This window comes from Hippopotamus amphibius, chromosome 5 (assembly GCF_030028045.1).
Source record: "Hippopotamus amphibius kiboko isolate mHipAmp2 chromosome 5, mHipAmp2.hap2, whole genome shotgun sequence".
Taxonomy (NCBI): Eukaryota; Metazoa; Chordata; class Mammalia; order Artiodactyla; family Hippopotamidae; genus Hippopotamus; species Hippopotamus amphibius.
The window spans coordinates 51,537,912-51,551,882 of NC_080190.1; the positions used below are offsets into that span (position 1 = coordinate 51,537,912).

Genomic DNA, 13,971 nt, shown 5'->3' on the forward strand with positions numbered 1-13,971 from the left:
TAATTTTCATCAGAAAAGATGAAAACTCTAATTCAAAAAGATACATGCACCCATATGTTCATAGCAGCACTGTTTACAATAGCCATGACATGGAAGGAACCCAAATGTCCATAAAGGACATGTAGTACACACACACACACACACACACACACACACACACTGGAATACTACTCAGCCATAAAAAAGAATGAAATAATGCCATTTGCAGCAACATGGATGCACCTAGAGATTATCATATCAAGTGAAGTAAGTCAGAAAGAGAAATACAAATACTTATGATGCCACTTACACATGGAATCTAAAATATGATACAAATCAACACATCTATGAAACAGAAACAGACTCACAGATATAGAGAACAGAGTTGTGGTTGCCAACATTGTGGGGGGAGTAGGGGAGAAAAGGGATGGGAGTTTGAGGTTAGCAGATGCAAACTATTATATATAAAATGGATAAACAACAAGGTCCTACTGTGTAGCACAGGGAACTATATTCAATATCCTGTGACAAACTATAATGGAAAAGATATATATATGTATGTATAACTGAATCACTTTGCTGTACACCAGAAACTAACACAACATTGAAAATCCACTATACTTCAATAAAGTAATTACTTTTAATCTCGTTATTTCTAATGTGCCATTGCCTTCTTCCGGAGCATGGGTCCAGGGTTTTGGAGGAGCCCTGATATTAACGTGTGGGACGAGCTGCAGAGAGAAATGGGAAGGGTGAGAGAATGAGGAGTGGGGAGCCGGGGATGGAAGGCCAGGGTTTTGAGGCAGAAACTTGATGGCGAATAGAGAGAGAAAGGATCTCATGTGGGCACTGGAGAAAAAGACACTGGGGAGAAGAAATGGACAAACGGGGTATTTGCAGTGCCTACCACTAGAGGGAAGTATAACCCTGCTGGCTCCTTTAGCAACTTCCGCGCCGGTGAAGTCAGGATTTCTCACCCACGCTTTGGAGAGAGGAGTTCCTCCTGGGGGCTGTGAAGAGAAGGAAGAACCTGGTGCAGAGTGCAGCAGAAACTGCCCAGGGAGACATAAGGTTCATGTGTACATTGCTCCTTCAATGAACCCCTAGCCCCTGGGAGGTGACTGCCTTTAGATTAACTTTACAGAATGGCAACTGAGGTTGACAGAGGTTAAGTGACTCATCCAGTTTCACACAGCAGATGGGGCCAGCGCCGGTGTTCAGATCAGGCTCCAAAGCCAATGCCCCATCAGCACCACCAGCACTGCATGGTGCCACCTCGGGTGACTGATAGAAGAACGTGTACACAAATACATCTAGCAGGGCAGCCACAAAGCCTGGGAGCCAGGTATCCTGCATGCAACTGTCATCACCCTGAGCTCTCACCTGCAGCTCTAAGGTTCCATCTAGAGTAGATCCAACCCTCAGGGGGGACCTTGGAGCCCCCAAACCATCAGAGACAGGACTTGGCTAGACCCTGAGCCCCCTAGGGCCAACTTGGAAACAGCTGATCCTGCAGAACCCAGCGGGCAGGTCCAGGAGATCATAGTTCCAGAGCTGAGCCCCATCCTGGACTAGACCGTGAGGATGGAAATGAGGGGTCTGGAAAGGCAGTCAGGAAAGCAGACAGTGATAGAAGCATAACAACATGACTGAGCTAGAGGAGAGGAGGAAGCCCTTTCACCTGGGCTCATGGGAGAGACCCCACTGCAGCCCCACACCCCACCACCCCCTAGAGGGGCAAGGAAGCCCCCCAGGGAAAGCACTGATGCAAAGATGCCTGCACCCCACATTCACCCCAGCCTTTGGGGCACTGGGGACCTTGTCCCAGACCATGACCTTAGGCGACCTTGATGTCAGAGAGTGAGACAACCCATCCCAAACTGGGAGCCAGAGGCACCAACAGACAGAGGGAACATTAGGTTATCCGACCAGGGTCTACGCAGCCAGGATCTGCACGTGGAGGACTGAGCTGGTCATGGTGTAGGCTCATGGCCACCCAAATCCTGCAACCAGACCCTGTGGACAGTCCCTGCCACCTCCATCTGCAGGGCATGAGGACCTAGTCCTGCTCTGACCCTAGCACTCCTCCAGGCCTGGGTCTGGGATCCCAAATCTCAGTGGTGGTAGGCTGGGCCCCTGCTACCTGAGACCCTGCCGGGGCAGCCTCTTGGCTGCCAGCAGCAGTTCTGCTGTGTCCACATGCCCCACATCTGACTATGTCCTTTGTCCTGCTAGTGGAATCACTGCAGGCCAGCCTCTGTCTCACCAGCAGAACTCTTCCCACCAGCAGTCAGATCTAACTGGGCCCCACCTCCTCCATCTGAGGCTGGAGTCACTGATCTGCTTACCTGCCAGCACCCCAGCTCCCTTGGAACCAGTCCCTTCATCTTTGGAGACAGACACCCCAATACCTAGGGCCAATCTACCTAGAGGCCAGCTGGTATGGACCCTGGCACTCTCCAGCTCCCAAGCTTGCCTGTGGGCAATGCACAGTCTCATCTCCTCCAACCCTTTCTCCACTGACAGAATGATCACTCCAAAGTCCAAACCTGACTGTGTCCCATCCCTTCTTCATAGTTTCAGTGACTCCCTGATACCCATAGGATAAAGCCTGGCATTCAAGACCCTTCTGATCTGGCCCCTACTTACCTCCTAAGCTTCAGCTCCAGAGATTTCTTATCCCACCTCCTGTATCCTAGCCCCACTAAACATTGTGCTGCTCCTGGAATCCCTGAATCATCCTCACCTTTGCACATGCAGTTCCTCAGCCTGGAATGTGCACCTTATACTCCTCCCCCACCAACACTACCCATTCATTTTCTCTATGGTCAACTCCTATTCATTCTTTAACGTCCCAGTCAAGTGTCACCACCTGTGAAACTTTCCCCAATAGCTTCAGAAATTTAGTGATTTCTTCCTCTGGGCTCCTGCAGCGCTCTGGATTCACTGCCGCTATAGTACTTCTTGGTACTGTTTCATTTTGTTTTCATTCAGTCTCCTTCCTTAGGATAAAACTCACGAAGAATGGAAAAAGTATCTTATGCATCTCTGTTTTTCAAGACCTCAGACCTTTCCTGTTATATTATCAAAATATAAGGCATACTTGCTGAATGGATAGATGAACAGTTGGGACAGTTGGGATTGGATGGATGGATGGAAGGATGGGTGCGAGGAGATTCAGTGATGGACAGTGGATGGGGACATAGATGAATGGATGGATGAATAATGGTGGTTAGGTGAGGATGGATTGTTAAGTGATGAAGGCGGATAGATGGGTCAATGTTTGGATTGTGGTGAACGCTGAATAATGGATAGGTAGGGAGATGGATATATGAATGATTGATGGATAGATTGTTGAATGTATTAGTGGAGAGATGATGGATGGATGGATGGATGGATGGATAGATGATTCATGGATAGGAAGATGGTGAATGATGAGTAATGGGTATGTAAGTGGATGGATGAGAGTATTACAGATGAATTAAATGGTTGGGAGAGAAAACTGCAGTAAGAAAGTGGGAAAGGCTAGCAGAGAAACCTTTGCTGGAACCAGGGAATCTATATACCCTTGCTAAGACTCTCAGGCTCAATGGGATGAAACTCAGCATTAAGGTTTGGTAAGCCTTAAGCCAAACCCTACCTTGCATCTAATATTTTAGAGACTGACTTTAGGCATGCCCTTCACTTCTCAAGGCGTAAACAAAGTCAGAGAAGCTGAGTGAGATCTGAAGGTTGGAATGACTTTTTTGGATTACAAATCAGCTGGTAAGTGAATCCCAGCAAATAAGATTACATCACCAATAACTTGGCTAGGCCTGAAGGTGGGAGTTGGGGTGGGGGTGGTAATGACACAAATGTTGAATCACAAATGCACCGTGAAGAATGAGATTCTGGGGCTTCCCTCTCGGCGCAGTGGTTAAGAGTCCGCCTGCCAATGCAGGGGACATGGGTTCAATCCCTGGTCCGGGAAGATCCCACATGCCACGGAACAACTAAGCCCGTGCACCACATCTACTGAGCCTGTGCTCTAGAGCCCATGAGCCAAAACTATTGAGCCCATGAGCCACAACTATTGAGCCCATGTGCCACAACTACTGAAGCCCATGCGCCTAGAGCCCATGCTCCGCAACAAGAGAAGCCACCACAACGAGAAGCCTTCACACTGCAGTGAAGAGCAGCCCCCGCTCTCCACAACTACAGAAAGCCCACGCACAGCAACGAAGATCCAACACAGCCAATAACAATAAATAAATAAATAAAATTACATTTACAAAAAGAAAAACAAAAAGAGAGAGAGAGATTCTGAGTCCAGATGGCTGGGCCTGGGGTGGTCAGTGGTGATAGGTGGTCCCTGGCCGCATCCCAGAGGGCAGGACACCCCTGTGCACCAGGCGGTAGGATCAGGTCCGCTTGTCCAAGATGACCACTGCAGGCCAGCATGTCGCAGCCTGTGGGCTCAGAGAAGCTGAGGAGAGACAGGTAGCACTGGGGATCTGTGTAGACCCACTGCTCATTGCACATAGAAGCTGGGAACAGGGACCACACCACATGTGGGGGCCTCAGTGGAAGAATGTAAGGCCTGTTTGGAAGGAGACTCTGGAGAGGGGCCTGGGCTGGGATGGAGAGTGGGGACAGGAGGTAAGTGGGAGAGAAATGAATAGTGGATGGAGGCCGAGTGTCAGGAGAAAAGCCTCACTGTGGTGTGTGATCATTCCTTGCCCTCGGAGCCCCCACTGTCACTCACTACTCTCCTTCCCGCCTATGACTCCCTATGCTTTACCTCCATCCACACCTCTGGGTGTGTCTCTCTGACTTCTTATCTGTTACAAGCTGAACTGTGTTCCCCCCAAATTTATCTGTAAAGTTCTAACCCTCAGGATCTCAGGATGTGACTTTATTTGAAGATGGGGGCTTAACAGAGGAAACCAAGTTAAAGTGAGGTCATCAGGGTGGACCCTAATCCAATGTGGCCTGTGTCCTCACAAAAAAGGGAAAATTTGGACACAGAGACAGACCTGCATGGAGGAAAGATGGTATGAGGACACAGGAAGGAGACAGCCATCTACAAGCCAGGGAGAGGAACCTGGAACTGATCCTTCCCTCACAGCCCTCGGAAGGGACCAACCCAGCTGACATCTTAATCTTGGACCTTGGCCTCTAGACCTGTAAGACAATGCATGTCTGTTGTTTAAGCCCCCAGTCTGTGGTGCTTGGTTACCGCAGCCCCAGGAAACGAACACACCATCTCTCATTGTCTGTGTCTTTGCTTTCTGTTCCTCACTGTTTCCCTCCTCGTCCCTCTTTTGTAGGGTGACCTACAGCCCTGCTTTTCCTGAGCCTGCAGGGGTCTCCAGGATATGGGTCTTGGAGGCTAAAAGTAGGGAAACTGAGACAACTTGATCATCATACATCTTTCATCTTCTTTACTGTCTCTGTGTCTCCTCCGTCTTTCTCTCCCAGTCTCTCTCTCAGATCCTCCTTATTCTGCTAATGTCTCTCACAAACATCTGTTCTACACAAGGCACCTGGGCTTGCGTGTGGCCCGCAACCATCAGTCAGGGAGGTGGTATCTGGAAGGTGCAAGCTGATCAAGGGCAGAGGTCTTCATGTCCCAGGGACAGAGCTGCTCAGAGCAGGCAGCGCCCAAGGGGCGGCTCCCACAATAGTGCCTGGCAGCCAGGCCTGACAGCAGGTGGGGGCCCAGCACAGTTACTTTCTTTAAACCTCTGCCAGTATCCCAGCTCTGCAGGTTGCAACCCACTAGTGGGTGTGAAACCCATCAGGGATCAGCATGAGGTTGTTTGTTTGTTTGTTTGTTTGTTTGTTTGTTTTTGGCCACACCCGCATGGCTTGCAGGATCTTACATCCTTGACCAGGGATTGAACCCAGGACCTCGGCAGTGAAAGCACCGAGTCCTAACCACTGGACAGCCAGGGAATTTCCAGGGATAAACAAGTTTTTAATGAAATGAAATATAAGAGAAGAAAATGTATCAGTGTGTGTGTGTGTGTGTGTGTGTGTGTGTGTGTATACATGCACTGAGCTACACAGTAATCTGTATTTCTAACTGTTAACTATAGTCAAAGAGTCTGAGGAGCCCAATCCAGTTCACAGTGGCAGCTTGCCTGCAGAGCAGGTTGGAAAGCCAAGGGTGGAGGATAGTTACATATAATCATTCACAAAAAGAGGATTTGAGCACAGGAGGCAGAAGCAAACTCTCGTGCATTGGGAAGGACAAGCTTTGCTGGGCAAGCTGTTTTAAAATAAATAGCATGGCAAGCATTCTGATGGTTGATGCCTGTTCTGGTCATTGGTGCTTGTCCTGATGGCTGACAACTTGTTCTGATAGTTGGCACCTATCCTGATGGTTGGTACCTATTCTGCTGACTTGTGACCCCTTTAATGGGTTTTTTTTTTAATAACCTGTTCACCAGACCAAAACTATGGAAAATATGGCCCTTTAAAATTTAATTCTAATACAAAATGTTTGGGAAATATATCACCCTTGCCCTTGTGTAGATATGTATATAGTATTGAGGGAATACAACAATCAGAAATGATTTTTTTGTAGATAACCAATATATGTTGTTAATTGTTTTCAATGCCAATATATGGTTTCATAAATAATCGATTTAAAAAAATAAAATTTTTGAAAATAAAATAAAATGTAAATAAATAAATAAATAAATAAATAAATAAATCTTATGCTGGAAGCAGAGACTCTTAAAAACGCCAACAGGCCTCATTTGGCTGTGTGTTCCTCCACTTGGCAACTGGCTCCGTTGCCGGAGGTGGAACAATCCCCCTGGATAATTGCAGCTGTCTAGTTCATCTATTGCTGCAGAAAGATGTGATGCAATGCGCAGTACACACCTCCAGCGCTCATTTGTCTGAATTCGACTTTTAATAAGTTTGGAACAGGAGAACCACACTTCCCTTCTAAAGTGCTTCATAACATGTAGCAGCGGTTACCCCTGTTTATTTTTAAACGTTGGTTCTCCCCAAGCGTTTCTTTATCTCCTACTTATTTGAGAAGCGGATGTAGTCCGGAAAACATCATGGGATGAAAAAAAGCTTCATCGTCCATTGATTTATTCATGCACTTATTTACTAAACAATAATAACCAGGCTCCTATCATATGCCGGGCGCTCTTGTAGCATCGAGGATGCAGAGGTGAGCGGTATCCCCACTGTTTTGGGTGGCAGTTGAGCATCCATCCAAGAAGCTTCCTGGCAGGCGTGCGAAAAGAAGCATCACTCCTACCCGCTTCCAGATATCCCCGTTTCACCCCGAGGAGGAGAGGAGGTCCCAGGGTGACGTGGCCCCAGGAGCCCGCGGTGAGAGACGCGGCGGGCTGGGAGCCGGGACTGCGGCTCCGGCTCCAGCAGTCCTTCCCCGGTCCGGGACCGCCCCCTCCAGGACGCCCGGGGGCGCTCTGCTCCCGGCCCCTCCCTCCTCCGGGCCCCCAGGGGGCGCTCGTGACCAGCCATGGGAGTTTGCGGCGCGTGGGCGGCGTGGCCTGCGGATTAGGTCAGAAGATGCAAACTCTTCACGGAGCCGCGACGCCCAGCCGCCCGCTGGCGCCCGGCGTCCTCTCTCCCGCTCCCCCGCCTCCCTCCGCTAGTGACTGAGGGCCGAGCGGACCCGCCCGCGTCCCCTGAACTCCCGGCTCGGCGTCTCTTCTCGCCGCCGCCACTGAGCTGCCCCGGAGCCCGAGGGGAAGGCTGCGCGACCCTCAACCTCGCCCGCGGCCGCGCCGCCGCACTCGGGCTGGACGCCGCCCGCCGAAGCCCCGTCCGTCCTCGGGGCCCGCGCCAGGTAAGTGGGGCCGACCCAGTACCGCGTCCCCCGGCAGCTGCGGGAGATCAACTTGTGCGTCTCCTGTGTTCGCTTTCGCTCGGAGCCGCCCCTGCTGTTCGGGAAGAGCTGGGGGCAGCATCTTGGACCAGGGGAACTTTGGTCCGTCGTCTGCCTCCTGCCCACCCCCCGGCTCGCTGGGGCAGGCGGGAGTGGGGCGAGGTCAGCCTGCGCCTCCTGCGGGGAGTGGGGCAGGGGCGGTGCGGTGTCCCGGGTGGGGCCCGCTGCAGTGGGACTCAGCCTCCTAACCATCCCCCCCCCCCCTTACAGCAGGTTCCAATAATGTTTAATTGTGTGTTGGGTTCTGGGGTTTAAAACTCATCCACGGGTTCTAAACTCATCCATAGGGTCGTAGGTCCCTTGAAAAGCTCAAAGGTCGTCGTGTTTTGTATTTTCCTTGAGGAGGAACCAGGACCCTACCCCAACTGGGCTGCACCATTGTTTCTCGGCTGCCGCTCGCTTGTTTGTGAGTCCCCCACCCGCTTCCCTGATCAGCAAATGTTTGAACCTGCTGTTTGGGGCTGGGGGAAGGTCTTGGAGGCTGAATGAAGCCTATTTCCTACAAACCAGAAACGGGGGATGCAGAAAGGATTTTGTGTCCAGGAGGGTCCTACGGGGTCCTCAGTTTCAGGTTGATCTCTGAGAGAAGTACTGTTAGGAAGATGCATAGAAGAGGGGGTGCAGGAGGGGCGAGGGTAGCGTGGCGGGTTGGGGGGTGGCAATGAGGAAGGCACTGTATGCAAGCCAGTGAGTGTCCTCAGAGGTATTCCCCAGCCTCACCCCTTGGAGCCCGGGAGCCCTGATTCCCTAATGGGCTGCCGAGAAAGCCAGTGGGCTGAGTGTGTCATGTGATGCCTTGGCACAAATAAGAGGAGATGGCCTCCCGCTGCACTCCTGGTGGAGGGCCAGTAGTGCCCAGACGTCCTCCAGAACTCCAAGCCCTGGGCCATGAGGCATAGCTTTACAGAGGCCGGTGTCCCTGGACCAGGGGCACTCGAGGGAAATGATGAGTGCTGACCAGTGAAGCAAATTGGTCTTGGAAGTGGTTCGCGCGCATCTTTATGCAGGTGCATCAAGGCAGCCTGGAACTAGGTGCTGGGTGCCCTGTAAGTGAAGCCGAATCCACCTCTGTACCCCAACACCGAATTAAGTCTTGGAGACAGAGTTTTGGGTGAAGTAGAATAGTTTTATTGCTTTGCCAGGCAAAGGGGGCCAGAGCGGGCTAATGCCCTCAAAATCTGTGTGCCCCAATCTGGAGGAGGTAGTGAAGAGTTTTATAGTAATGGTTCAAAGAAGGTGTGATCAGCTGGTGGGCATTTTTCCGATTGGTTGGTGGTGAGGTAAGTGGGAGCCAGCATCATCAACCTTTTGGTTCCAACAGGTGGTCTGAGGTCTCGGTGCTTGTGGGCCGCATACAGTTAACTTCTCCCACCTGGTTGGGATTTCAGTATCTGCAAAATAGCTCCAAGGTATTGTTTTGTATACCCCTTGAGGAGGAACTCTGCCCCAAGGCCGCCCTGTTGTTTCTTTTGACTGTTCCTTTTTAGTCGCCACATCCCCCTCCTTTCCCTAATTAGCAAGTATTTGAACCTGCTGGTTAGAACTTGGGAAAGGTCTGGAAGGCTGAATGAAGCCTATTTTCTGTAATCAAGAAATGATGGACACTGAAGGGCTTTTGTGCCCAGGAGCCCCACAGGGTCCTGCTCTGTATCGTGAGGTCCCAAGAGATATTTTGGAAATGGAAGGGGAACAAGTATAAACATGGAAGACCCAGAAGGTCAAGGGTAAGACGTCCTCCATCCCTTTCTTTCCTCTTTTTTCCACCCTCCCTGCTCCTCCCTTCTACCCCTTTGTCCATCTTTCCATCCGTCTTTCCATCCTTTCTTCCATTCTTTTCTCCTCCTTTCCTCCCTTTCTCCCTCCATCCTTTCCTCTTTTTCTTTCCCCTCTTCCCTTTCTTCCCTTTGTCACTTCCTCTAATTTTTTCTTCCTTTCCTTCCTTCCTTCCATTCAACAAACGTTTAGGTGTCTGTCCGGTGCTGTTGGTACTTAGTTTGCATGGAATTTTGGTGCCCTTTCTGTCAGGACAGGTCCACCCTTGCGCTGCCAGGGAACATTTTTGTACCGTGTTACCTTCCCCTGCTCCTCCTTTCCTTTACCAGTTAGCATATATAAAACAGCTGCCTTAGAGAAAAAAGATGATGGACTTCACTTTCAGGAAGGAAAGTTAAAATCAAGTTTAGAAATCAAGGTATGAGTATGTGAAAAGCTGCATAATAGTGGAATAGTCACAGGATGTCCCAAAACAAGGATGTGAGATGCCAGAAGGCAGCATGAGCACTGTTGTTAGAGTGAAACGAGACTCTCGCTGAGTTTGAGAATGGAGCAGTTTTTGTGGGGTGCATGGGTTTGGGAAGGTCTTAGAGAAAAGGAGCGTAAACTGGGGTTCCAAATAGGATTTTCATATTTGGAAAAGAGAAAATTTCAGTCCAGGAAAGGGGAATGACATGGGTAAAAGTTCAGCAGTGTTGGTCTTTTGTTGTTGTTTTTTTGTCAGCTACATTTTCCAAGGGAAAGTTCCAGTCCAGGGAACCTCTCTCCCTCTCCTAAGGCTCCTTTGGTGCCACCTTCTCTTCAGTTCTGTATCTTTCCCCACATTTTAAATTCAGCTGTTGATGGGCTCAGGGGAAGCACCCAGTTTCTTTCAGCCCCTACCTTGATCAGCAGACTGGTCACTTTTTGTTACATGTAAAGAGCTCCTTGGAGGGCACATCTAAACTGAAGAGAGGGCATTGAAATGGCTTTCCCAGCTTGGTGGTTGAAATCCTAACCGTAAATTTTGTCAGCTCTGGGTGAGCCAGAGCACTGCTTTTAGAGCTCATGGTGTGACTAGCTGGAGATCTCAGAGGGTCTGAAGTCAAGGATTTCAGTTGGAATTCCTGGCGTGGCTGGCCCAGTATGATTGAGTTCAGTCCAGGGAACCCTCCCATTTTTCTTGCACACTGTATGTACATTTAGCAGTTGTTCTTGGTTGTTTTCATAATAGATGTGTGTTATATGCTGAAGCCGGTCCATCTTATTTGGTTCCAGCATCCTGTCCATGAAAGAATAGTTGATTTTCAGATGCCTGATGAACCTTGATCCTAGCCAGTGTCTGGGTCTTTCCTGGCAGTGACTTGAGTGAAATCTGACCAGTACACTGTGGTGACAGCCAGACTGTTGGAAGTTGAAGATTCTAAGTTTGTTCCCTCTGAGGCTGGCATTTCTCTGCGATTGTTCCATTGTATCCTTTCCAAGGCTAGGGAGATATAAGGTGCCTGGGGTCCCCCTAGGCTTGTGGCCTTTTGATATTTGCTTTTAAGTAAAGAATCCCTTTACCAAGTACTTGCTGGTTGCTCAGTATAAAAATTTTCTCATTGATACATTACAGTTGATTATTGAAAAGTTCACGTTCAGGCATCATATATGGCGCGCGCGCGCGTGTGTGTGTGTGTGTGTGTGTGTGTGTGTGTGTGTAGGCAGAACAAGGAATTCCTTTTCCTTCCAAGGACAGTGTAGTGATTATCAGGGTTTATTTGATCTTTCCTTCTCTTCCTTCATCAAATGTAATCTGGTTACCTTGGAGCAGAAAGGAAGGGGGAAGATGGCCCTGGTGGTAAAGCCTCACTGAAAGCTTAGAATGACATTGTCAAAAGACAATTTTGAAAGTTTTAATTCAACACCACGTTTAAAAAAAAATGGGGGGGAAACCTAGGTCTAGAGATGTCAAGTGATTTGGGCCAAAGTGATACAGCAGATTAAAGATAAACCAGGGTCTGAATACAGGTTCTCTGACTCTTGGAAATAATTACTTGTACAGAATCTTTGCACCCTGTTTGCAAAATATGTTAAAGAAAGCAGTGATAAATTAAATGTTTGATCAGCAGAATAAATGAAACAGCTTTGTTCCACACTTCATTAGAAGTGATTTAACAGGATTTTTTAAGAAAAAAATTTTAAATGGAGGATAAAATATATTTCAAGAATACAGAGATCTTTTACAAAGATATATAAGGTCTATGTGAAAAATATTCTTGTAAAAAAAAAAAAAAGCCAGACTTAATTGCCCACGACATTCTCATGATATAAAGACTTTGGAGGTGTAGAATGCTAAACTAATTAAAAGCTATCCAATTACTCAAAAACTATTAAATAGCTGTTTTGTGAAAGACAAGCCAAGTACACAATATATTAAAAGACCATAGGGGCTTTCTAGGTGGCGCAGTGGTTAAGAATCCGCCTGCCAATGCAGGGGACACGGGTTTGATCCCTGCTCCGGGAAGATCCCACATGCCGCAGAGCAACTAAGCCTGTGTGCCAAAAAAAAAAAAGACAATAGAAGTGTAATCTTAAGACTGTACTTTCAGGGATCATTTCTATAGTTTGTGACTAGACGTGTAATCTTCTCCATATACCATGGGATGCAATCAAAACTGTAATTGGACTACATTTCCTACTCCCAAATGTCAGTGTTAGGCAAGAAAAATAGAGATTAAAATAGCTTCTGAATCAAAAACATTTTAAGAAAAAAAAGAAAGAAAAATCAAAATAATCTGGGTATTGAGGAAGGAAGAACCAAGTGGTCTAATGAACAAAGCTATCATTTCCAGCCCCAGCTTGATAGTGCTTCTTCCTCCGCCTCCCCAGCTGCCCCTCTCTTCACCGCAGTCACGGAGAAATTCTCAGCATGCCTGGGCCCTGCACACCTCACAGTCAAGAGCTTGAGGAGATGTGGAGGGGGGATGAGGGCTGCCCTGGGGCTATTTTCTCAACCCTGTCCTCTTAAGGAAGGCTCGGGAGGGTCCGAGAGACCACTGTTCCCAGCTGTAGGCCCATTTCCAGCACCTCCCAGGAAGAAAGGCCTTCTTTACGAGCTGTAGGCATGCCTTCTTGCAGCTCCTCTGATAGCAGCCACCCTCTTGGCGCAAGGTTCCGGTGCAGAGCCCTCAAGGCAGCCCTGTGTTCGCTACCCAGGAGAGTGTGCAGTGAGCTCACTGGCAATCATGCGTAGTTTGGCTTAGCTTCAACCCAGGCCTCCTCCTTCGCTCCCCACTGCTCGAAGTCATTCCTGTTATCCACCCCAAACATTTACTGATCACCTCTATTGGTTGCATTATTAGAAGCATTATAAATAGAAGTTAAGAGCAGTGACTCTGGAGCTGGGATACCTGGATCCAAATCTGGACTCCACACTCCTAGCTGCATGATTTGGGGCAAATTACTCAACCTCTTTGTACCCCAGTTCTATTATCTATCAATAATGATAATGGGTCCCAAGGCATGAGTTGTGAGGTTGTTAAATGAGAAGGGCCTTAATAGTGCCTGGCACAGAATAATTGCTCCTCAAATGTTAGCCATGATTATTACTTTAACCTGTAGGGACATTGGTAAGGGTGTCATAATACTGTCCCTGCCCTGGAGGGATTGTGCTATAATCTGGGGAGCACAGATTACAGTCCTGAAGAAGGAAGTTGCTCTTGTGCATCTAGCAAAGAGTCAGTTGTTACGTCTGAGGATGGATGGCTATCCCTTCCCCCACGGTCTAGCTTGGATGGAACAGAGGCTTCTTCTTTCCCAAGAAGAGCTAAGCCCTCTAGTCATGTCAGTTTCTCCAGATCTTAGACTTCTCAGAAATCCTGAGTTTCATTCACTCTTTAAAAAAAAAAAAAAAAAAAAGCTCCTGGTTACACAGGCATAACTATGTGTAATTGTCTAAAGGAATAGATGTGAATTCTTAAACATGCTACTGTTCTTTTTGGTTGTGTCCCTTTGGAAATGCAGTGGAGAGATCAGTCTGATTTGCAGAATCTTATATGAATTTATCAAGTGCATAATGCCCAGGCAGATGCGTCTCTTAAAATGAAGCTTCCGTGTTCTGGGTAAGTCCGTCCTCTTACTGCCTGATGCCAGTCTTCTCAGTTTAATCCTCTTCCCAACTCGATGACAATCAAGGGTAGGCTGGGAGGAAGGATTTTGCACCATTGCCATCTTGGCTACTAACTTCTGTTTTTCCAGGAGCATCACCTCTTGGTGGCTTTTACAGCTCATGTCAGTGAGCTGGGGCTCAGGTTCTGCCTGAGCCTTTATAAATAAAT

General features: G+C 48.4%; 1 pseudogene; it reads left to right on the top strand.

Annotated features, from left to right (window-relative positions):
- The first annotated feature begins 12,227 nt into the window (after positions 1–12,227).
- Positions 12,228–12,347, top strand: LOC130854752 (small nucleolar RNA U3; annotated as a pseudogene).
- Positions 12,348–13,971: the final 1,624 nt, after the last annotated feature.